Here is a 22,919-nt window from a genome sequence, read left to right on the forward strand (position 1 = left end):
CTGGGAGGGGTCGGGCACTATGTCCCAGCACCCAGGAGTGATGTTACACAGACTATGAGAATATTGGCAGTACGTTCATCTTGATCGTCTGCACCCTTCCTGCCAGGGAGAGCGGGAGCGTGTGCCATTTCTGTAGGTTATTTTAAACTTCCGCCATCAGACTGTCAGATTCCACTTGTGGATCCGTGTCCAGTCGTGAGCTATCTGGATCCCAAGTAGAGGACTTTGTTTCGGGCTACTTTGAATGGTAGACCTTCCAACTCCATCCCTCCCCAATTCACGTTCACCAGGAATACCTCGCTCTTGCCCAGGTTGAGTTTGAAGGCCCCAAATTCTTCCAGGAGCTTCATGATTTCCCTCAAGCCATTCTGCGGGTGTGAAATGTAGAGGAGCAGGTCATCCACATGGAGTGAGACTCTGTGCTGTCTGCCTCCTCTTCGGATGCCCTTCCAGCCTCTCACTTCTCGCAGAGCGATTGCCAGGGGTTCAATTGGCAGGGTGAACAGGAGTGGGTACAGCAGGCATCCTGCTTGTGCCTCTGTGCAACTAGAAGTATTCAGAGCTGGTGGTGTTGGTCTGAACTCTTGCCATGGGAACGTTGTACAGGGGTTTCACCCAGGCGGTGAACCCCGCCCTCGCCCAAAACGCTTCAATACCTCTGTGAGGTACCTCCATTCGACTCTATCAAAGGCCTTTTCTGCGTCTAGGGAGACAAATGCCTCTAGTGTTCTCTCCCCAGGTGGGGTCAGTATCACATTCAACACCACCTGATGTTCGCAAATAGCTGTCTACACTTGACAAAGCCCGTCTGGTCCTCGGCGATCACTTCTGGCCCACCGTTCTCCTGTCTCTTGGCCAGGACTTTTGCGAGTAGTTTCGCATCTACGTTAAGCAGTGAAATGGGTCCATATGATCCACATTCCGTCGGGTCTTTATCTGGTTTGGGTATGGGTGATATGGTAGCCTGTGTTAGCATAGGACGTAGAGTGACACTTGCTAGCGGGTATGTGACCATCTCCCTTAGGTGCCGGGCCAGAGCTGGTACCAATGTTTTATGGAGGTCTACAAAAAGCCCATGGGGTCCCGATGCCTTCAACACCTGCATAGAATTGATGCTCTCCATGGCCTCACCCAGTCCTATTGGAGCTTCCAGCTCCCTCCGTCTATCGTCCCCCAGCCTCCAGTTGTTCCATGAATGCTCCCAGTTCCCTAGCCATGCCTGTCTTTTTAAGCGTTCTAGGGTTTGATCAGTCCATCAATGGGTCCTGTACAGTTAAAGTCCTACCCAATGATCAGTCAGTGTGTGTATTGATGTTCGCCATGGTCTTCTTTATAAAATCCATGTTGTCCCCGTTGGGTGGGTCCACTTTACCAGGACTACCGGTGCTCGGTCGAGGGCACGGCTGACCATGACGTACCATTCACCTGGGTCCCAACCCGTCTTTGTTGCCGTAAACACCGTCCTCTTGATAATCAGGATAGCTACGGCCCTAGCCCCATAGCATGAATGGTACGTTTGTCCCATCCATCCCTTCCTTACCCTTCCTTGTCCCTCAGGTGTGTCTGTTGGAGGAAGACTATGTCTGCTTTCAAACTTTTCAAATGGGCAAAGATGCTGGATCTTTTTATTGGGCCATCAGTCCCCTGACGTTCCAGGTGATACCTGGTGGGGGTTTTGTCCCTCCACTTCCTGCGGATCAACCAGACTTAACTTGTGGATGCACCCCTGCACTCTAGGGTTTATCTTTGTTAGGGGGGGTCACCCAAAATGGCTGCAGTCACCGTACTCACCATGAGGCCGGGCCCCTGCGCCGGGTTCCCCTTTGTCCAGGATGTCATGATATGTATATTGACTGGGCAGCACGGTAGCATAGTGGTTAGCACAATTGCTTCACAGCTCCATGGTCCCAGGTTCGATTCCGGCTTGGGTAACTGTCTGTGCGGAGTCTGCACATCCTCCCCTTGTGTGCGTGGGTTTCCTCTGGGTGCTCCTGTTTCCTCCCACAGTCCAAAGATGTGCAGGTTAGGTGGATTGGCCATGCTAAATTGCTCTTAGTGTCCAAAATTGCCCTTAATGTTGGGTGGGGTTACTGGGTTATGGGGATAGGGTGGAGGTGTTGACCTTGGGTAGGGTGCTCTTTCCAAGAGCCGGTGCAGACTCGATGGGCCGAGTGGCCTCCTTCTGCACTGTAAATTCTATGATAAGACTGGGTTGCAAAGAGTTAACAAGTTAATGAGCTTCTTACCACTGGAGGGATCATGTGACTTCGGGATTCTAGGATTAGATGATTAGGAGTTAAGATATGGAGAGAGCTGGAAGAGGGTCAGGTATCGAGAGCAGTTGTGTACTTGAGAGTTCTTTAATTTAGAGATAGCATAGTTTTATACAATAACTTTGTACTTTAGGAATGCAATCGAATCTTAGTAGTGTTATAAATTTATAGTTTTGGTGATTAACAAAGCTTTGTGTTCTTTATTCAACACTATGCATCCGAGCCATCCAGGTAAAGCAGAATAGAGGACATAACACAGAGGGCACCCAACATGGCCGCCAACCATGTGTACACCACGTGGGTGTGCCCCTGCACTCCGGGGTTTCCCTTTGCTCAGGGACCCTCCAAAGTGGCTGCTTGCTCCTTAACCTGCACTTTATCTGCTGAAGCCAATCTGAGAACTATTCCTTTCTTATCCTTGTATTTCTCTTATGTTTCCCCTTCCCCCCCTGTTCGCCCTACTACCCACTCCGTCCACCCCCCCCCCCCCCCCCCCCCCCCGGCTGTGTCCCCCCTTCCCTATCTCCCCCTCCCCCCCCTTGCTCTCCCATCCCTGCCCCTGTGAATCTCCCCCTTCCCTCCCAGCCAGATGTTCCCTCCCTGCCGGGAGGTGAGCCACGGCCTCCCTGGTTCTCATACTTCTTGCGCTAGCTTTCCCTGCTAGTCTGGTGGGTCCTACCCATTTCCTATGCCTGTTCAAAGTGAGGCAGTACAGTCCCGCGCAAATGTCGTGTGCGTCTATCATAGCTCTTTTTCCCTTTTTCCCTCCTCTGCTTCGTTCTCAGTGCTGTCTTGTCTGCCCCTTGTCCAGGACGTTCGTTCACACAAACCCGTCTGCCTCTGCCGGGTGTTGCAATAATGATCCTTGTTTGGAACGTCACCCTGAGCCTGGCTGGGAACAGCATTCCAGACTTCACTCCGCTCTTGTACAAGGCCGATTTTGTCTGGTTGAACCCGGCCCTGTGCTTTGCCAGGTATGCCCCAATGTCCTGGTAGACTCGAATTCTATTTCCTTCCCAGCTGCTCACCTTCATATGCATTGCCCACCGCAGGATCCTCTCCCAATCCCTCAGCTGCCCCATCTTCGACCCCTCTGCCCTCCCCCCAACCTCAGGAACACCACCTCATCACCCCTTCCACCAGGTGAGGGTCCCCTAGACTCCCCCAGCAGTGCCTGGCTGGCACCAAGGTGCTCGGGTGCGAGAGGGAGTGCCAGGTTGTCTTGCTGCCCTGTTCCCAACCTGATATTTATTGCCCTTGGCTGTTCCCCTGCCTTGGAGTTCGGTAGGAGTGATCTGTGTGCTCTGCTGTTCTTTGGCGATTTGGGGAAGCCATCCCGCCTGACTAGGGTGCCCAGCATCTGCGGCACATAATCCGCCCGGTCCCTGCCCTCGATCCCCTCTGGTAGGTCCACAATTCGAATATTCTGGCACTGGGATCGATTCTCCTGGTCTTCGGCCTTCTCCTTCAGGCTCCTCTGGGTCGCCAACAATGTGTTCGTTCCTTTGACACATTTTCCAGTTCCGGGATCTTCTCCTGAGCTTCCAGCTTCTTCCCCATTCCATCGATCGGCGCCTGCATGGTGACCAAGGCCTCCATCACTGCCACTTTGACTGCCACCTGTTATCGCCTCCCTCATCGGCATCCGTTCCTTCATCAGGAACGTCTTCCAGGCTGTGGGGTGGGTGGGGGTGCCCAAAGTGCCTGGCAGTCAAGGGGAATTATATACACTGTGTTAAGATTCAATCCTCCAGGTCCAGTGTAGTTCGGGAGCTTGAAAAAGCCTGAGTGCTTAATCATTTGTTCCTAATTCTGGGGCTTCTATATGGGAGAATTACTGACGTTAATAGAACATAGAACATAGAACAGTACAGCACAGAACAGGCCCTTCGGCCCTCGATGTTGTGCCGAGCAATGATCACCCTACTCAAACCCACGTATCCACCCTATACCCGTAACCCAACAACCCCCCCCCCTTAACCTTACACTGCGGGCAATTTAGCATGGCCAATCCACCTAACCCGCACATCTTTGGACTGTGGGAGGAAACCGGAGCACCCGGAGGAAACCCACGCACACACGGGGAGGACGTGCAGACTCCACACAGACAGTGACCCAGCCGGGAATCGAACCTGGGACCCTGGAGCTGTGAAGCATTTATGCTAACCACCATGCTACCGTGTTGCCCCACCATGCTACCGTGTTGCCCCCCATGCTACCGTGTTGCCCCAGATGTTAATGAAAAAAGGCTGTTAACGTTTGCAGCTCGTAAAAATATCTTCTGCTCCTGGGTCACTGAAAAATATCCTTCAGTTCAAGATTGGCATAAATTAGTCATGGAATGTATTCCTATGGAATTCCTGAGGTCCGTTCTAAGTCTGATGTAAAGTGTGGGACCCCTATGTCAAATTTATAGGCTCCATATTGTCTGACCTGCTCCTGTTGGGTTTTCCTTGAACCATACTGTAAGTCTTGATCTTGCAATACAGAAAGGTGCGCGGCCTGAATCAATGGAAGCAAGATCCATGTCTGGTTTTGGACAGGTTTAGAGGGGTGTTTCTCGGTAGCTGCAGCAGTTCAATGGCATTTACCGTTTGCTTTTGCCTTGGAGGGTTTTTCTCCGCTGAGGCCGCGCTTGAGCTACTTCCTGCTGACAAGCCCAGGAATAAAGGCTGCTCGCAGATCAGGGTGCAGTTTTGTCTAACTGCCCTGTTCTTCCCCCCACCCTTCAGCTGCCCCATCTTCGCGCCCCCTCTGCCCGCCCACCAACCTCAGGAACATCACCTCATCACCCCTTCCACCAAGTGAGGCTCCCCCAGACTCAATGCCTAGCAGTGCCTGGCTGGCACCAAGGTGCTCGGGTGCGAGAGGGAATGCCAGGGTGTCTTGCTGCCCTGTTCCCAACCAACGGGGGTCTCTAATAGCCTGGGAGTCACCCCTCCCCCCTCCCGCCCCGAGGTGCCTGATTATTATGTCTGATCCACATGTGTGGAAAACAATACGGAACGGCACCCTGGCCAAGTCACCCTGGCGCGGCCATTAGGTTCTGGTAGCTGGGAGAATCCAGCAAACGCATATTTTAATTAGGCTAATGGTTATTTAAATATGCAGATCTGGATCACGCCTAGTGAGGGCGAGATCCAGATCATGACGTCACGCGAGCTTTCCTTAAATCTCGTGAGGCATTTCGCGCATCGTAAATCTCACAAGAGGTGCCCATTATCTGATCTTATTTATATGGCCTTGTCCTTTCTTTCCTCCTAATTATTTATTTCTGATTGATCCAGTATTAAAACTGGAGCCATTCGTTCATAAAATCTGTTATTCTGAAGTCTTCCTATCGTGTCCATTCTTATGTTTGCAATAATTCCTGTTCTGCGCTGTAAAAAATGTCTTCTGTTCTGTTAGATTTAAAAATCTAAAAACCTAATAAAAATATTTTTTTTTTTAAATCCACATGTGCAGGTTTGGTGCCAGATGCAGGGAGACAATTAACACGTTTGGGGGTCTTAGATGGAGCTGAATCAAATTATTTCTGGGGTCCATGTGTTGTTGGAGCCAAGGCTTTTCAGTCAGTCCTTGTCAGGAGAAAGGCTTTGGAAGATGCACCAGTTCTAATCCGCTTTAAGCTTTATTCTGTATGTAGCAGCAGATAATGGACTTTTAGAATGGGCCGATAAAAATTAATAGTTTTTTCCTATCATTAAATATCCTGCGCAATGCCACTTGAGATCTATGATGTTGAGTAGCTGAATACATTTCCAGAACAGTGCACAAGCATCAAACTCACAAACTGGCAGCTCGCCAGTCCGTCAGGAACTCCAAGGAGGGACCTGAGAGAAGGGGCTTGATTAACCACTAGAAATCAGCATCCAGGCACCCAGCACTTTAATTGTGACAACAAATACAATTCCACTCCTGTGCAGATACATTCCAGAGTCTGTTACATGTTTTACAACTCACAATAGAAGATAGCCATGTTGAGACAAACCTTTCACTGTCACCAATCTTCCATTGAATCTACCGGGTGATTATGTTATCATTGTCCATGTTCCCTTCACAAAGTAAACTTATTCAGATCTTCTAGCCGACCCCATTCACTCCTGGATGGAGCAGCCGGAGAGTCAGTCAGTTCTGCTCCATTTCCTTCACTGCAACTGATTGTGCAGCCTCCTGCCTCAAGGTTACTCACTTTACAAACCTATTGTGATGTCCGATCTCACTGTGATGCACAGCGTGATTGTGAATCTCTCCCTGTGATGTCAAAGTTTGCCTCATTCAGTTAAAGGCCCTCATCCTGAGGAAAGTTTTGATCAAACCCCTTTGATTTCATTTAGGTGACAGTTACAGAATGAGCTGGAATGTCAGAACAGATTCCCATGTGGTTACAACCCGGAGAACAGGGCCCAAGGGAAATGGGCAGTGATGGGAATGTTTACCTTCTCTGCCCCCCTTATTTTGATGGAGGATGCTTCCAGCATTCCAATGTCCTTCACAAACACCACTTGTTGTCTTGGGTGCTGAGTGCTCCAGTCCTGCCAGGTACAATTGATCAGAACTCACTGATACAGGGCTGGTATCAATATGATAGGTGGGTTTATCAGTGCTGGTGAGGGTTATACATGGAGCTGAATCCAGTTCCGGCTGTGCTGTACGTGTTATTTGGGTCGAGACTTTACAGCAAGTTGCTATATGCGAGAGAATGGCCACGGTTCATGAATCAAGTCCATTAAACTCAATTATATACATGCAGGTGGAGGGGTGAGAGTGGTGGGGGAGGTGGTAAATAGTTTCCTGAGAATTTAGAGTGAGAATCAGTAAGGATTGGTAATTACTGCCCACCCTTCAGGCTGACCCCAGCAATACGATGGGAAATAATGTTCAACAATAGTATATATTCATAGAACAGAGAGTAAGCAGAATGTTCAAGGACAGGGGGTAGCAGGCCAGTGAGGGACAAGAGGAAGCTACGAGTCAGTAACCAGGTTCCAGAACCAGGTTACCTATGAACAACATATTAAAGAATTATTCGCAACACCAACTTCAACTAACCCACCCTCATTATTACTGGCTCTGTTAGACTGATCATATTGTTCATTGTGCTGTTCACAAATCACAATACAAGTAACCGCGTTGAGACAAACCGTTCAATGTCCACTGCCGTCTGCCTGATCTTCTGGTGATGATGCTGCCATTGGTTACACTCCCTTCACAAACCTGTTCGGTTCCTCCAGCCGACCTCCTCCACTCCTGCATCGACCAGCCAGTTAGTAACCGTTTCTTCAGTTCCATTCCTTTCACTGAATCTTCTTGTGCCTCAGATTTACCCATTTTATGGCTGTATTGTGATGTTTGATTTCTTTATGATTGCTCAATGTGAGGGTGAGACTTGCTCGGCGACATCCCAGGTGGTCTCAGCCACCAAAAGGCCTCATCTTGATGAATTGTTGGCCAAACACCCTTCGCTTTCATTTGGGTCGCAATGACACAATGGGCTAGGATATAAAATCAGGCTCCCATGTGGTTAAATGCCAGAGAACATGGTGCAGGCAGTGGTGATGGGATTGTTTGCCTTCTCGGTGCCTCATTTTCTTCAAAGTCCTTTGAAACATTGCTTGTGTTTCTTGGGATTGGAGCAGTGTTGAATTGTTGAATTGGACGCTTCAGATCATTCGTGGTGCCGCTGAGTAGATCCAGTGATGCTGGCTTTGGTGCCACAGGCAGGGGAGGCATCAGTGCTGTTGGCCGTCTTAGATGGAGTGTAATCAAATTCTTGCTGGGCACTATGTGTTGTTTAACAAAGCCTTTTAACAAGCCTTTCTCAAGAGTAAGGCTGTGGGAGATGAAGCAGTTTCATTAAACTCTATTTTATAAATAGCAGCAAGTAACTACCTGGGCTTTTAGAGTGAGTCCAGGAAACATTAATAGTTTTTGCCCAGACTTAAATATCCTAACCAATGCAATGGAAGCTCTCATGATGATGGTAAATCGTGGGAATATGTTTACAGAACTGGGCCTGAGCACCCAACTCACAGATTGGCTGTGAGACAGTCAGTCAGTGACTCCCCAAGGAGGGACCTGAGAGTCAGTCAGAGACTCCCCAAGGAGGGACCTGAGACTCAGTCAGAGACTCCCCAAGGAGGGACCTGAGAGTCAGTCAGAGACTCCCCAAGGAGGGACCTGAGAGTCAGTCAGAGACTCCCCAAGGAGGGACCTGAGACTCAGTCAGAGACTCCCCAAGGAGGGACTTGAGAGTCAGTCAGTGACTCCCCAAGGAGGGACCTGAGAGTCAGTCAGAGACTCCCGAAGGAGGGACCTGAGAGTCAGTCAGAGACTCCCCAAGGAGGGACCTGAGAGTCAGTCAGAGACTCCCCAAGGAGGGACCTGAGAGTCAGTCAGAGACTTCCCAAGGAGGGACCTGAGAGTCAGTCAGAGACTCCCCAAGGAGGGACCTGAGAGTCAGTCAGAGACTTCCCAAGGAGGGACCTGAGAGTGGGGCTGATTAACCATCAGAAATCCAGCTCCAGGCAGCCAGCTACCACTGGGCAATGACACTGAAGATTCACTCGTGACAACAAAGGCAACTACTGGATCTGACCGTGCAGTAGTATTACTGAATTTGTCACGTCCTTCACAAATTACAAGGTAATTGTTTTGAGACAAACCTTTCTGATTGATGACATCACCATTGTTCATTTTCCCTTCACAAAGTGAACTTGTTCAGATCTTCCACCCGACCACATCCACTCCTCGTTAGATCAGCAAGAGAGTAACAGTCAGAGAAGCTTCAGGTTCTTCACTGAAACTGGTTATGGGATCTGCTGCTTCAAACTGACCCAGTTTACAAACCTATTGTGATGTTGGATCTCACTGTGATACGCATTGTGAGGGGGGGATTGCAATGCGATAACAGTTTGAGCCATCAGTCAGAGTGACCACCCCTTGAGCAAACCGTTGGGCTTTCTTTAGCGTACAATGACATTCTGCAGTAGAACGGAAGAAAAGGTTTCTGTGGGATCAAGTCCCAGAGAACAAGGAGTTCGAGCATTGGACATTGCCAATAGGATTCATTGCCTCCTCCAATTGATTTTATTGAGTTGTATAAATTTACATCAACAGGAATAGACCATTCAGCTCTTCGAGCCTGTTTCAATTAACTTATGGTTGATCTGCACCTCAAGTAGGTTGCCCTATCTTTGATCCTTATCGCTTAATAAACCTAAGAGCAGGCAAACATTGTGCTATTCAATTAGATCACGGCTGATCTATATTTTAACTTCATTGGCCCAGCTTGTTTTCATGTCCCACAATAGCTTATTTGACATAAGTTTATCACTCTAATTTTTAGTTTTCAAAATCTAGCCTCAATAATGTTTTAGGGGAGAGAGTTCCCGATTCCCAATACACCTTTCTGACATCAACCCTGATCGGTCTAGCTCTAATTTTAAGATTATGTCCAATTTTTCTGGAGTCCCACAGTAGAGGAAATAATTTCTTCCTATCTAACCATTATGTTGTCATATGATTAGTTCTTGAACATCTCAACTGGATCAACCCTGCTATACTGGAGAAAATAGCAACTTCGTCTACACAGCATGTCCTCATAATTTAATCCTCTAATCGCCAGTCTCACCTAGTGAATCTGTGGCACCACAGCTCCAGGACCGATATAGTTTTCCTGAGATGTGGGACTGAATTCTCCACCGTCAGGATTCTCCGTTTAGCTGGCAGCCCGGCGGTTTTCCAACAGCGTGGGGCTGTAATAGAAGTTTATGGGAAGAAATTATTTAGTGGCATTATACTATTAAAAATAGTATAGGCTGTAATAAAAGTTTAAGGGAAGAAATTATTTAGTGGCATTATACTATTAAAAATCATATATTAACCACGACAGCAGAGAATGCTGAGAGCATGGGAATAGATCTGATACGGAAGTCAGTCTTCAAACTGACTATCCACGGTGCAGAATAGACTCAATGTTATCATTACTAGGCAAACATCCCTGTTCTAGAAAACATAGAAACAGGTGATTCGATCACACCATATTATAAAACATAGAGAAATTCTCCCATGCCACATTATCTCTTAAAACTTGACAGACAGACATTTTGGTCAATTAGATTAATTCTAATTATTTTAATCCAATCACAGTCAGAAAGGCGACAGAACCTCAATAGATTATGATTTCCTTAAGAGACCGGGAGAGAACCTTTTTTGCTCTCTCCAAAATCATCTCGCTCTCTCTCTCTGAATTCATCTTTAACCTAACCTTTGAAACCTATTCTCACTTTGCTTTGCAAACAGCTATTTCCTTTTGTTTCATTTTTGTATTGTGCACTCTGATCTGAAGAAATTTTCACGAACTGAGTTGTATTTTGAATTCAACTCAACCACCTGTATTTGCGTTGGACAAACAACTTTCTAGATTCTGTATTTGCATAAAATTTGACTTGATCAGTAGACTTTAAAACTGACATAAATAAAGCTACACTTGACTTCACCCAAGAAGCTTAGTCTCGAGTTATGTAAGATTAATGTATAGTGCGGCGATGCATAAATATATTAATAAAGTACAGATCCATCAGGCTGCCCCACAATGGGAAACCCCATTGACCAACCAGCGAAATGGGGAATCCTGACAGCCTGCCGCACCAGAGATCTGGTACGGTGGGACGGAGAAACCTGCCCATGGTGTCCAGAACTGAATGCAATGCTCCCCATCATTCTAAGCAAAGCACATACAACTGTAGATAGCTTCGAACCATTTGTATTCCAGCATCTCTGGAATGGAAACTCACAATTCATTGGCTTGTAAATAACTACTTTCTGGTCCTAGTTTCTCATATTTAGAAAATATTCTGATCTGACATTCCTAGTTAAAATGAAGGAGTTGAAATTAAGACTCAGCCACCATCAGTAACCTTTTTCATAGAATTTACAGTGCAGAAGGAGGCCATTCGGCCCATCGAGTCTGCACCAGCTCTTGGAAAGAGCACCCTACCCAAGGTCAACACCTCCACCCTATCCCATAAGCCAGTAACCCCACCCAACACTAAGGGCAATTTTGGACACTAAGGGCAATTTATCATGGCCAATCCACCTAACCTGCACATCTTTGGACTGTGGGAGGAAACCGGAGCACCCGGAGGAAACCCACGCACACATGGGGAGGATGTGCAGACTCCGCACAGACAGTGACCCAAGCCGAAAGCGAACCTGGGACCCTGGAGCTGTGAAACAATTGTGCTATCCACTATGCTACCGTGCTGCCCTAACCTGGTTTCAGGTCAAAGATAACCTACGAGCAAAGCCACAGAAAAATCTAGTGATGGCATTAAATTGAACTTTGCCATCTGACTGGGCATCAACATTACTGAGTCTGTTCATAAGTTCATAAGATGTAGGAGCGAAATTAGGACATTCGGCCTATCGAGTCTGCTCCGCCATTCTATCATGGCTGATATGTTCCTCATCTGCTACCTATGATGTTACAGTCCAAGGGCTGGATTGCATAATCAGCCAGAGCATCTCCTCCCGAGAACACATGACTGAGGAGCAGTAGTCGGCAATTTAGCCTCCCCAGCCTAAACACCTTCAATGTGATCATGGCTGATCCCATCCTAGCCTCAACTCCATTGTCCTGCCCATTCTCCATCACCATTCAACCCATTACCAGTTAAAAATCTGTCTAACTCCTCCTTAAATTTACTCACTGTCCCAGCATCCACCGTAATCTGGGGTAGCGAATTCAAGATTCACAACCCTTTGGGAGAAGTAGTTTCTCCTCTAATCTGTTTTAAATTTGCTATCTTTTATTCTAAGATTATGACATCTCGTTCTAGAATGCCACACAAGAGGAAGAATCTGCTCCATTTGTACTTCATCCATACCTGTTAGCATCTTGTAAACCTCAATTAGATCTCCCCTCATTCTTCTAAACTCTAGAGAGTATGGACTTAAACTGTTAAATCTCTCCTTATATTACAAACCCCTCATCTCATGTTGCTCGTAATGACCTTCAAAACTTTTTTAAAAATTTTTGTGTGCCCAATTCATTTTTTACAATTAAGGGGAAATTTAGCGTGACCAATCCACCTACCCTGCACATCTTTGGGTTGTGGGGGCTGATGCACGATCAATTGTACAAAGACTAAGGTTGGATACAACTGTGGCTTTATTGCAGTAAGATGTGTGGCCTCCCACAGCAGCTGGTGAAATGGGTGCTGAATAGAGGACATGCTCCTCCTACTGGGCGGAGCCAGCAGGCAGGGGCTACCGGCGAACCTGTAGTACAGGTCCTACCTTACATTACCTAATACAGGTGTAACAGTGGTTTACCAAAGGGGCAATACCCACGCAAACACGGGGAGAATGTGCAAACACCACACAGACAGTGACCCAGAGCCGGGATTGAACCTGGGACCTTGGCTCCGTGAGGCAGCAGTGCTAACCACTGGGCTGCCGCGCTGCCCTTAATGACTTTCAAAACTAATGGTACAAAATAACCACGTTGCAAATCTTTGAATGTTGCCAATCTACTATCTATGTTCATGTTCAGATCAGAAAACAAACCTATTGAGATCTTCTGCCTGGCTACGTTCAGTCCCTGAAACTGATTTAATTATTGCAGCTCCCTTTCCTTCACTTGATCTGGTTGTGCAGCCTCTTGCTTCAAATTTACCCAGTTACCAATCCTGATTGTGATGTCTGATCTCACTGTGATGCTCAGTGCGGGGCAAGGCTGGCTCTGTGATGTCATGGTTTGAGTCATCCTGTTAAATCGTTTGTCAAATCACAAAAATAACGAGATATATCATTGAGGAGCTGATCAAAGAAGAATTTCTTCACATCGGAGCAGAAATCCAGAACCCACCCCCCCCAGCTCATTTTTTTATTGATAAGAGTAATGGGATATGGAGCAAAAATGTGTAAATGGAATTGAGGAGCACATCAGCCCCTGGTTTAATAGAAAAGTACAAATGGTATCAGAGGCGATGGCTACTCCTGTTCCACAACTTTTTTTGTGATACATACTGAAATTTCTATTCATGTGCAGGGTCATTGTGAAGAATCAATCTCCTCCTCCAAAAAAAATCTAAAACACAGCGGAACAATTATCGTAATTTCTATATTCAGAATTTAGATTGAGACAATCAAAGCTACAGCGTTTATTATTCACTGCCTGAAAGGCCACATCCCTGACAGTTAACAATCATGAGCTTGTCTCACATTTCCATTCGAGAGGATTGAGAAACTGTAGATTATTGCTGTACAGAAGGGGGCCATTCCTTCAACAGAGTCTGTACTGGGTCTGTCAAAGAGCAATCAGTCAGTCCAATTCCTTGGCGCTATCCCTATATTCTCAATTCTTTCTCCTTCTTTTATTTAGCTGATTCCCTTTTGTGAGCTTCCCATGTATATGCTGCCACTTTTTACTTTTTTGTGATGTTAATGAGAGGAATGTAGCCCTGCTGATTGGAATGTTTTCCCTCTTTACCCATCCAGATTCGGTACCTCAATCTTCCAACTCTGGTTTGATACAGCCATGGCACAGTGTAGCTCACTGCCTCAGACAAGGATCTTGAATCAGGTTCTGAGAAAATCATACCGGGAGACATGCCCATGCCCTGTACCTGTTAACCTTTTGTCTAAATTGAAGGGGACGCTTTATCATATCAGCATAATTTACATGTTTCTTGTGTGTTCCGGCACCCTGGACAGCTTGCAACAGTTTTTGTTTTCTTTTTTTAAAAAGAAATTTAAAGCACCCAGTTCTTTTTTTTTCCAATTAAGGGGAAATTTAGTATGGCCAATCCATCTCCCCTCCACATCTTTGGGGTGTGGAGGCTGAGGCCCACATAGACACAGAGAGAATGTGCAAACTCCACACGGACCGTGACCTGGAGCCAGGATCGAACCTGGGTCCTTGGCACCATGAGGCAGCAGTGCTAACCACTGCACCACCATGCCGCCCTCAGCTCGCAACAGTGGCTAAGAGGCTGAACCAGAGTCAAAATGTTTTTAAGTTTTAAGGCGGTGTGGAAAGATAGTTTTGTTCCAGGAATCAAAATCTGATTCAAGATCCTTGTCTGAGGCAATGAGCTACAGGCGGTGAGATACCGAATCTGGATGGGTAAAGAAGGAAAACATTCCAATCACCAGGGCTACATTCCTCTCATTAACATCACAAAAAAGTAAAAAGTGCCAGCATATTCATTGGAAGCTCACAAAAGGGAGTCAGCGAAATAATTGAAGGAGAAAGAATTGTGAGAATATAAGATAATATAAGAAATAGGGTTTGCTTATTTTATAAACAAACGTTATTAAAAGAAAAGAAAACAATATAATACAATAATAATAATCTTTATTGTCACAAGTAGGCTTAAATTAACACTTCAATGAAGTTATTTTGAAAAGCCCTGAGTTGCCACACTCCGGCGCCTGTTCGGGTGCACAGAGGGAGAATTCAGAATGTCCATAACAGCACATCTTTCGGGACCTGTGGGAGGAAACCGGAGTACCCGGAGGAAACCCACGCAGACACGGGGAGAGCGTGCAGACTCCGCACAGTGACCCAAGCCAGGAATCAAACCTGGGACCCTGGAGCTGTGAAGTAACAGTACTAACCACTGTGCTACCATGCCACCCAATATTTAGACTATTAAACTTCAACCCGAACAATAACAGATTACATGTAGTTTCTTAACCTTAACACACTAATTTCCAACACTGTAACAGAACCTACAGTTTTCCTGCCACTTTCACAGGGAGACAAAGGCAATACTTGCATTTATGAAGCAAGATTTCTTCTGTTAGGGACATTCATTCGGAATCCTTTTTCCAAAGCCTGCCTTGGTGGCAACTTTCATTATCTTCTCAGTCGATTGCCAATGCTTTTCCTCTGCAATTGTTCAAAACAGCATTCTTTCTCTCTCTCACTCTAAGCTCTGCCCAGCCCCTCAAACAAAGGTTCTCTGCTGCGGTTCCCAGGCTTGAACCCATCAGCGTTATCTCGGCTATTTGATTGCCCTCTCCCATTTATACAAAAGAACAAAGCCATGCTCTGGATAAGCAACTAACCTCCCATTGATGGACAAAGAGGCCATCCAATTCTGTAATGGGCTAATAGCTGGTCAGACTCGAGTGCCCCAAAGAACAATGGATCTGGAATATGCCATGTATTCCCACTAATGAGTTTAAGTCTGACTGGGACAATGTAACTCGGTCAGGTGTGGGCATAGCCCTCTGACTCTGTGCCGGGTTTTTTTCCCCCTCAGTCTGCTTAACCCCTAAATTGCCTGCTACATTGGGGTCTTATTTCCGGCCCCAATTTCCTCATATCTCCCTCATGTGACAATTGTTGCTTGCTTTCTCATAAGCAGGGCTGTAAACTGTCTGCTATCAGCATGGCAGTGGTTTCATTTTTTGAGATGTTACAATCTGGAATGCATAGCAGATCAAAGTCCCAGCACAAGTTACACTCTTCTGACCTTTAGTGAGGCTTGTGAGGTTGAGCAGCATGAGCATTTGGATGAGGAAGTACGCGAACTGTGAGTTCCATGCATATTCCGACATTTCAAAACAACTCACAGAGTTTTCTGCCTTCCCCCTTCCTCTCCCCCCCCCCCCCTCCCCCCCCCCCCCCCCCCCCACCCCCCCCCACCCCCCACCCCCAATTCCTGATGCGCTGTCAGCTCCTTGGAGTGGAAAATCTCCTCCTGGGTGCCAGGTGTGTGTGGTGGACTCCCAGCTAATAGAAACAGGCTTGCAGGCTCCCAGTCTGATTCCATTTTATCACAATGACCCCAGAAAGCATTCGAGATAGATGGCAGCTATCCCACTGCTCTGGCCAGGAATTACCACCGACAATCCAGAAATGGAAGCACAGTGCACTAATCCACTATTCCAAATATTCCCAGTGATTCCCTGGCAGGAATTATTAGACTGGCCGCTGTCTTTAGTTCTCGAGCTAGATCTTGCTGTAGCAGGGCACCTATGGGGTGGCGGCTGTTAGACTTGTCCGTGTACATTTATGATTTTGCATTTTTTGCGTGGTAAGATGTTGAAAGTGAGCATGGATGAAGGAATCAAACAGTGGAGACTTGGCTGAATGGGGCAAGTAACTAAGTAATCTCCTCACGTCAGGTTGAATTTCACAGCACAAGGATTCATGCGGATTTGTCAATTAAAACGTCAGAATCCAACATCACATAAAGAGGAGGGTAAAAAGTTTGGACCCGAAAAGAACAAAAAAGGCCAGAAAAAAATACATTGTTCAATTTTACATGTGACGTATTTTCAATTAAAATCTACGTTTGTCGTGGTTAATGGCTTATCACGTCATTAAAGGGTATTTCGGTTAAGTGGATGAGAATTAATATTCTGCAGCAAATTTTGTTCATATGTACTTCGCAAATACAGCGACTTAGCACTCTTTGATGCATTTCAATACGAGGCAGACAGGTAACGCCGTGACCACAAAGTCAAGAAGTGGAACTGGATCTTTCCAAATGTTAAATGAAATGCCGCATCTGCCCCTCACCTGAATTTCTGCATCAATGTGCATGAGTAGCAAATGCCATTGACCTCATCGTTATTTTGACAGGACAATCTGGATGATAACGTTCTATCTGTGGCTCGGTGCCACATATTGTTTCACGACGCTTCCGTGATGTGTCTTGGGACATTTGAATATGTGAAAGGTGCTATATGAATGCAAATCATTCGGGTTGTTGTAATATTGGTGGGCCAGTTTAGCTCAGTTGGCCGGACAGCTGGTTTATGATGTGGAGCAAGGCCAGCAGCACGGGTTCAGCTGAGGTTATCTATACCTTCTCAACCTCGCCGCTCGCCTGAGGTGTGGTGACCCTCAGGTTAATTCACCAGCTGTCAGCTTTCCCCCTCGAAGGGGAAAGCAGCCTATGATCATCTGGGGTTATGGTGACTTTAGCTTTTATGACAAATCATATACTTTGTCCACAGGAGACTTTGGTAATACCCTTGGTGAAAGATATTAAGGCACTGGAGAGGATGCAGGAGTAATAGGGTGATGTTAAACCTTTTGTATCTTGATTATGAGAAGAGGCTATGAGACCATTGGAGAAAATTCTGAAGGAGAGAACCTATCTCCACCCGGAGAGGCAAGGTTTGATCAGGAATAGTCAGCACGGCTTAGTCATAGGGGAACAAATTTGATTGAATTTTCTGAGGAGGTGACCAGGTGTGTGGATGAGGATAATGCAGTTGATGTAGTTTATATGGATTTCGGCAAAGCCTTTGCCCAGGTCCCACATGGGAGACTTGTAAAGAAGGAATATGCACAAGCGATTCAGGGTAATTTGATAAGGTGGATTCAGAATTGGCTTAGTTGTAGGAGTCAGAGGGTGATGACAGACGGCTGCTTTAGTGACTGGAAGCCAGTGTCCAGTTGCCTACCACAGGGATTTGTGCTGGGTCCACTATTTGCTATTTATATAAATGACATGGATGACTATGTGGGGGTAATGTGTCCAATGTTCTAAAAATCCCAATTAAGGGGCAATTTAGCGTGGCCAAATCACCTACCCTGCACATCTTTAGGTTGTGGGGGAGAGATCCATGCAGACACGAGGAGAATGTGCAAACTGCGCATGGACAGTGAAACAGCCGGGATCGAACCCGGGTCCTCAACGCCGTGAGGCAGCAGTGCTAACCGCTGCACCACCACGTCGTCCAGAGGTGTACACATCAATTATGAGGGGCATGGACAGGCTGGATAGGGAGCAGCTGTTCCCCTTAGTTGAAAGGTCAGTCACCAAGGGACACAAGTTCAAGGTGAGGGGCTTAGGGGGGGATTTGAGGAAAAAACTTTTTTACCCAGAGGATGATGACGGTTTGGAATGCATTTCCTGGGAGGGTGGTAGGGGCAGGTTGCCTCACATTCTTTAAAAAGTACCTAGGGCAGCACGGTGGCCTAGTGGTTAGCACAACCGCCTCACGGCGCTGAGGTCCCAGGTTCGATCCCGGCTCTGGGTCACTGTCCGTGTGGAGTTTGCACATTCTCCCCGTGTCTGCGTGGGTTTCGCCCCCACAACCCAAAAACGTGCAAGCTAGGTGGATTGGCCACGCTAAATTGCCCCTTAATTGGAAAAATGATTGGGTACACTAAATTTATAAAAAAAAAATAAAAATAAAAATAAAAAAAAAAAGTACCTGGATGAGTACTTGACATGTTCTAACATTCAAGGCTATGGGCCAAGTGCTGGCAAATGGGATTAGGTAGGTAGGTCAGGTGTTATTCACGTGTTGGTGCAGACCCGATGGGCCGAGTGGCCACTTCTGTGGTCACGCTGTTTTATCTGATTCTGTGATTTGTGATTATTTATCTGCTGAAGAACAGGCTGAGAGAGGATATGGCTGATGCTTTTAAAATGATGATGGAACTGAAAGAAATCTGGTTGTTTGAAATGGAAATTGATGTTAGAACTGGAGGCCACTGTTATTTGTATCTCACTTAGGTGTTAATTGTATTCAGCAAGAAGGTACTAATTGGGGCTCGATTGTACTCATATATCTTGGAGGGGCTTTTGTTTTTGTTGAATGCAATATCCCTTTAAGAGGTTGCTCTTTCAATTTGCCCCTCAGTTTGTTTGACTTAATTTATTAGTCAATTGTTTAGCTCAAAACAGTATATAGAGGCTGATAATCAGTTATTAGTTAATTTGTTTATTTGATTTTACTCGAAAGAGTATATGTAGGAGCTTGTTACCCCTTAAAGGTGTGGACCTTCAGTTAACTGGGTTATTTAAACGGAAATTGTATATAGCATTGTGGATAGCACAATCGCTTCACAGCTCCAGAGTCCCAGGTTCGATTCCTGGCTTGGGTCACTGTCTGTGCGGAGTCTGCACATCCTCCCCGTGTGTGCGTGGGTTTCCTCCGGGTACTCCGGTTTCTTCCCACAGTCCAAAGATGTGCAGGTTGGGTGGATTGACCATGCTAAATTGCCCTTAGTGTTCAAACTTGCCCTTAGTGTTGGGTGGGGTTACTGGGTTATGGGGATAGGGTGGAGGTGTTGACCTTGGGTCGGGTGCTCTTTCCAAGAGCCAGTGCAGACTCGATGGGCCAAATGGCCTCCTTCTGTACTGTAAATTCTATATCTATAGGAACAGATTGAAAGTGTGCTTTGCTATTGGGGGTACATGATATGTAATGTGTATCTCTGCAAATGAAAGGTGATCAATGAATAACAATTTGACTTAAACGTTCTGTTCCTCATTGTCTGGCGATTGGAGCTTTGACTTGGGAGTAAAGAACAGTTGCCTGAAGGTGAAGGTTGGAAACTATAATTTGTTTCCTTCTGGATTTGAAACCAGAAATCCTTAAGGCATGTGGTGGAAAGTTTAAATTGCTGGGGTGTGATTACTTTGAGCAGTGGGATGATGTATTTGACCAAAGAGAAGACAATGGGCGGGATTTACCGGCTGTTCACGCCGGAGGAACATTCTGGTCCCACCGGCGCACGGGTTTCCGGAAATCCCGCTGACAACGGCGGGACCAGAAAATCCCACTGGAGGGCCATTGTCGCCGGTTGTGCGGTAAATCCCGCCCAATGTATTGGAGTTTATGTAGGAATTTCAGGTATATTGTGTTATGTACTTGGTGCAGGATGGTTCAAAGCCCGGGTTAGGATGCTTTTAAAAATCCTGGTTTGAAAGACAAGCTAGGCTTTTAGGAGCTAGAGGTGCTATTAAAGCATTGTAAAAGTTTGGGCTAATGGATTTTTATTTATGTTCAGAAGGTTCCACCTGGAGTAGTTAATTAGAAACATTGGGTGCGAATTAACCCAGAGCAGATCTGGGTGCACCAGTTAAATAACGGGAAAGGCCGCAATTGAGATTTGCGCCAGGTGTGAATCAGTTTGCTATCCAACTGGCCTGCTCCCAATGGCGAGATCAGAATCATGTCTAAATATGGTGAGCATATCTGACCCCAGGTTGCATTCCTTTCCATCTTTTTAGCAAGAGTGTTTGAGGGCCTTTTTGTCTGTGAGGCCTTCAAGCCATCTTTAAATATTGTGCATACCCATAACGGGGGCAAATACAGCTGTACTCTATCACTCCTACCGAACACTTGCAGGACAGAGCTGTGATCTTGGTTAAATGCTAAAGGTCTCTTTAACTCCCTTGGACTGTGAGCAGCCTCTAACTTCACAGCTGAAGACTATACAAAAGCATTTCCCAGTTAGTTTGCTGCTTGCTCTTGTTGGTGATTTGCAAATACCTGAAGGCCGCTGTAGCTGAGAGCTTGCTTGCTGCCTCTTCCCCTTGGGCTTACTTGCTGCTTTCTGGATGGAGGGCAGGAAGAAAGACAGTCTTTCGGTCTCTTTTACCTGGAGTCTGGCGAGGAGTAGGATTTTGACGGGCCTACTACCGGGCTGAGGATGAAGAAGGACTGGTTTGAGGTGTTTGTAAAGGCCTGTGAATATGTATTCTATTCTGGAATTGTGGGTCACCTGTTGATTGTCCCTGTGGCCTGGACCTCGGACAGGGTGGTAATGGCAGGTCAGATGCTGATACTGCAGGGAAGGAGGGGCGGTGGCCCGGCTCGACTGCGCAGTCTGGAGGCTGCGTCGGGACCGTTTCATGCAGTACTGGTGAATTTCTATGTTCAGCAGCCATCTGCTGCTCTTGTTATGGGAGCCCTGCGGTCCACTTTGCACTGTGTTTGCTCTATGTTTGTTGGGGTGGGGGGGTGGAAATTGCATGATGGATACCATGTCACGGCGGACTATCTTTTTGCCCCTGTAGCCTGGAAGTTGTTGGAGACGGGGAGGTGGTTTTTGCTCTCTCTCCCTCCTCCGTTGTGCCCCAGGTCGGTGAGACCTTCCGGTGGTTGGCTTACCAAGCGGCTTTCCACTGATGCAGGTCCACTGAAGGGGTGGGGGTGGCAGAGGGGTAGGATCTGTTTTTGGCATTGTTGGCAGGAGTGGGGGGCACAGTAGCACAGTTGTTCACAGTTCCAGGGTCCCAGTTTCGATTCCCGGCTTGGGTCACTGTCTGTGCGGAGTCTGGATGTTCTCCCCGTGTCTACGTGGGTTTCCTCCGGGTGCGCCGGTTTCCTCTCACAGACCAAAGATGTGCAGGTTAGATGGATTGGCCATGATAAATTGCCCTTAGAGTCCAAAAAGGTTAAGTGGGGTTACTGGGTTATGGGGATAGGGTGGAGGTGTGGGCTTAGTTAGGGTGCTCTTTCCAAGGGCTGGTGCAGACTCGAATGGCCTCTGTCTGCACTGTAAATTCTATGATTTATGATTGCTCTTTTGCCTGGCGGCTGTGTGGTTGGCTGCTGCGACCACTCTCGCCTCTATGACCTGAACCCCAGCAAATTACCAATGCTGGAGAAGGGAAGGGGTGTTCTCTCTCCTTCTCCCACTGTGCCCCGTATCCGTGTGTCTTTTTCTGGTGGTTTATGCTGTTCCCTTTCACGCATGCGCACACTAACTGGGACGCACATGCAGTCATTCACACCTATACTCTTTATGTACGCACACTCCTGCCGATATGCATGCACAATGCTGTACACACGTTGGCTGCCTTTCCACTGGTGTAGGTCTGCTGTTGGGGCTGCGGGGTGGGTGGAGGGGACGTGCGCTGACTCGTCAGCTGGTGGTATTGTATTCTTTTTGTTTCTTGTCTCCAATTTGTCTTTGGTGTGCAGCTGGTGTCCTTGTTATATACTTACCTATTTTGCATTTTCTGTTGGTGTAAAATGTTGTGTATTTGGTTTATTTGGTTTTTGTTTATGTGCCGGACCCGTTCTGGACTGAACCTGGGAGTGAGTGGAATGTTTTTCTCTCTCTTCTCCGTGTTGGAGAGGCCTTTTTCGTTGGGCTGGGATTGGATTGGATTGGATTGGATTGGTTTATCGTCACGTGTACCGAGGTACAGTGAAAAGTATTTTTCTGCAAGCAGCTCAACAGATCATTAAGTACATGGGAAGAAAAGGGAATTAAACAAAATTCAAGAAAATACATAATAGGGCAACACAAGATATACAATGTACTACATAAGCATTGGCATCGGATGAAGCATACAGGGTGTAGTGTTAATGAGGTCAGTCAATAAGAGGGTCATTTAGGAGTCTGGTGACAGTGGGGAAGAAGCTGTTTTTGAGTCTGTTTGTGCGTGTTCTCGGACTTCTGAATCTCCTGCCCGATGGAAGAAGTTGGAAAAGTGAGTAAGCCAGGTGGGAGGGATCCTTGATTATGCTGCCCGCTTTCCCCAAGCAGTGGGAGGTGTAGATGGAGTTCATGGATGGGAGGCAGGTTTGTGTGATGGACTGGGCGGTATTCACGACTCTCTGAAGTTCCTTGCGGTCCTGGGCCGAGCAGTTGCCATACCAGGCTGTGATGCAGCCCGATAGGATGCTTTCTATCGTGCATCTGTGTATCTTTCCGCTGATGTAGGTGGGGTGAGGTGTGTGTGTTCTGGGTGCCAAGTGATTGGTGTCTTCATTGTTTTGTCTTTTGCATTTTGACACTGTCAATGAACTAAAATATTTGCAGGTTCTGTTTGCTCCTGCTGGTGGATGCAGATGCCTGGAGGCTGCTATCGCTGTTTCCTTCCTTTTCTGTAGCCAAAATGAATTACTTTTTTTTTCTAAGCT

The 22,919-nt window shown here is 46.8% G+C and overlaps 1 long non-coding RNA gene across 1 annotated transcript in view; it reads right to left on the reverse strand.

Moving 5' to 3' along the window:
- LOC119969975 overlaps window positions 1–12,932 on the reverse strand; it is a 32,375-nt gene extending 19,443 nt beyond the window's left edge. Inside the window, exons 1-2 of the long non-coding RNA XR_005461497.1 lie at window positions 12,846–12,932; window positions 9,907–10,030 (exon numbers count right to left, since the gene is read on the reverse strand). This is a non-coding gene — a long non-coding RNA (uncharacterized LOC119969975). The remainder of the gene's footprint in view (window positions 1–9,906; window positions 10,031–12,845) is intronic.
- Between the last annotated feature and the right edge of the window lie 9,987 nt (window positions 12,933–22,919).

The sequence above is a fragment of the Scyliorhinus canicula genome, chromosome 8 (genome assembly GCF_902713615.1).
Source record: "Scyliorhinus canicula chromosome 8, sScyCan1.1, whole genome shotgun sequence".
Taxonomy (NCBI): domain Eukaryota; kingdom Metazoa; phylum Chordata; class Chondrichthyes; order Carcharhiniformes; family Scyliorhinidae; genus Scyliorhinus; species Scyliorhinus canicula.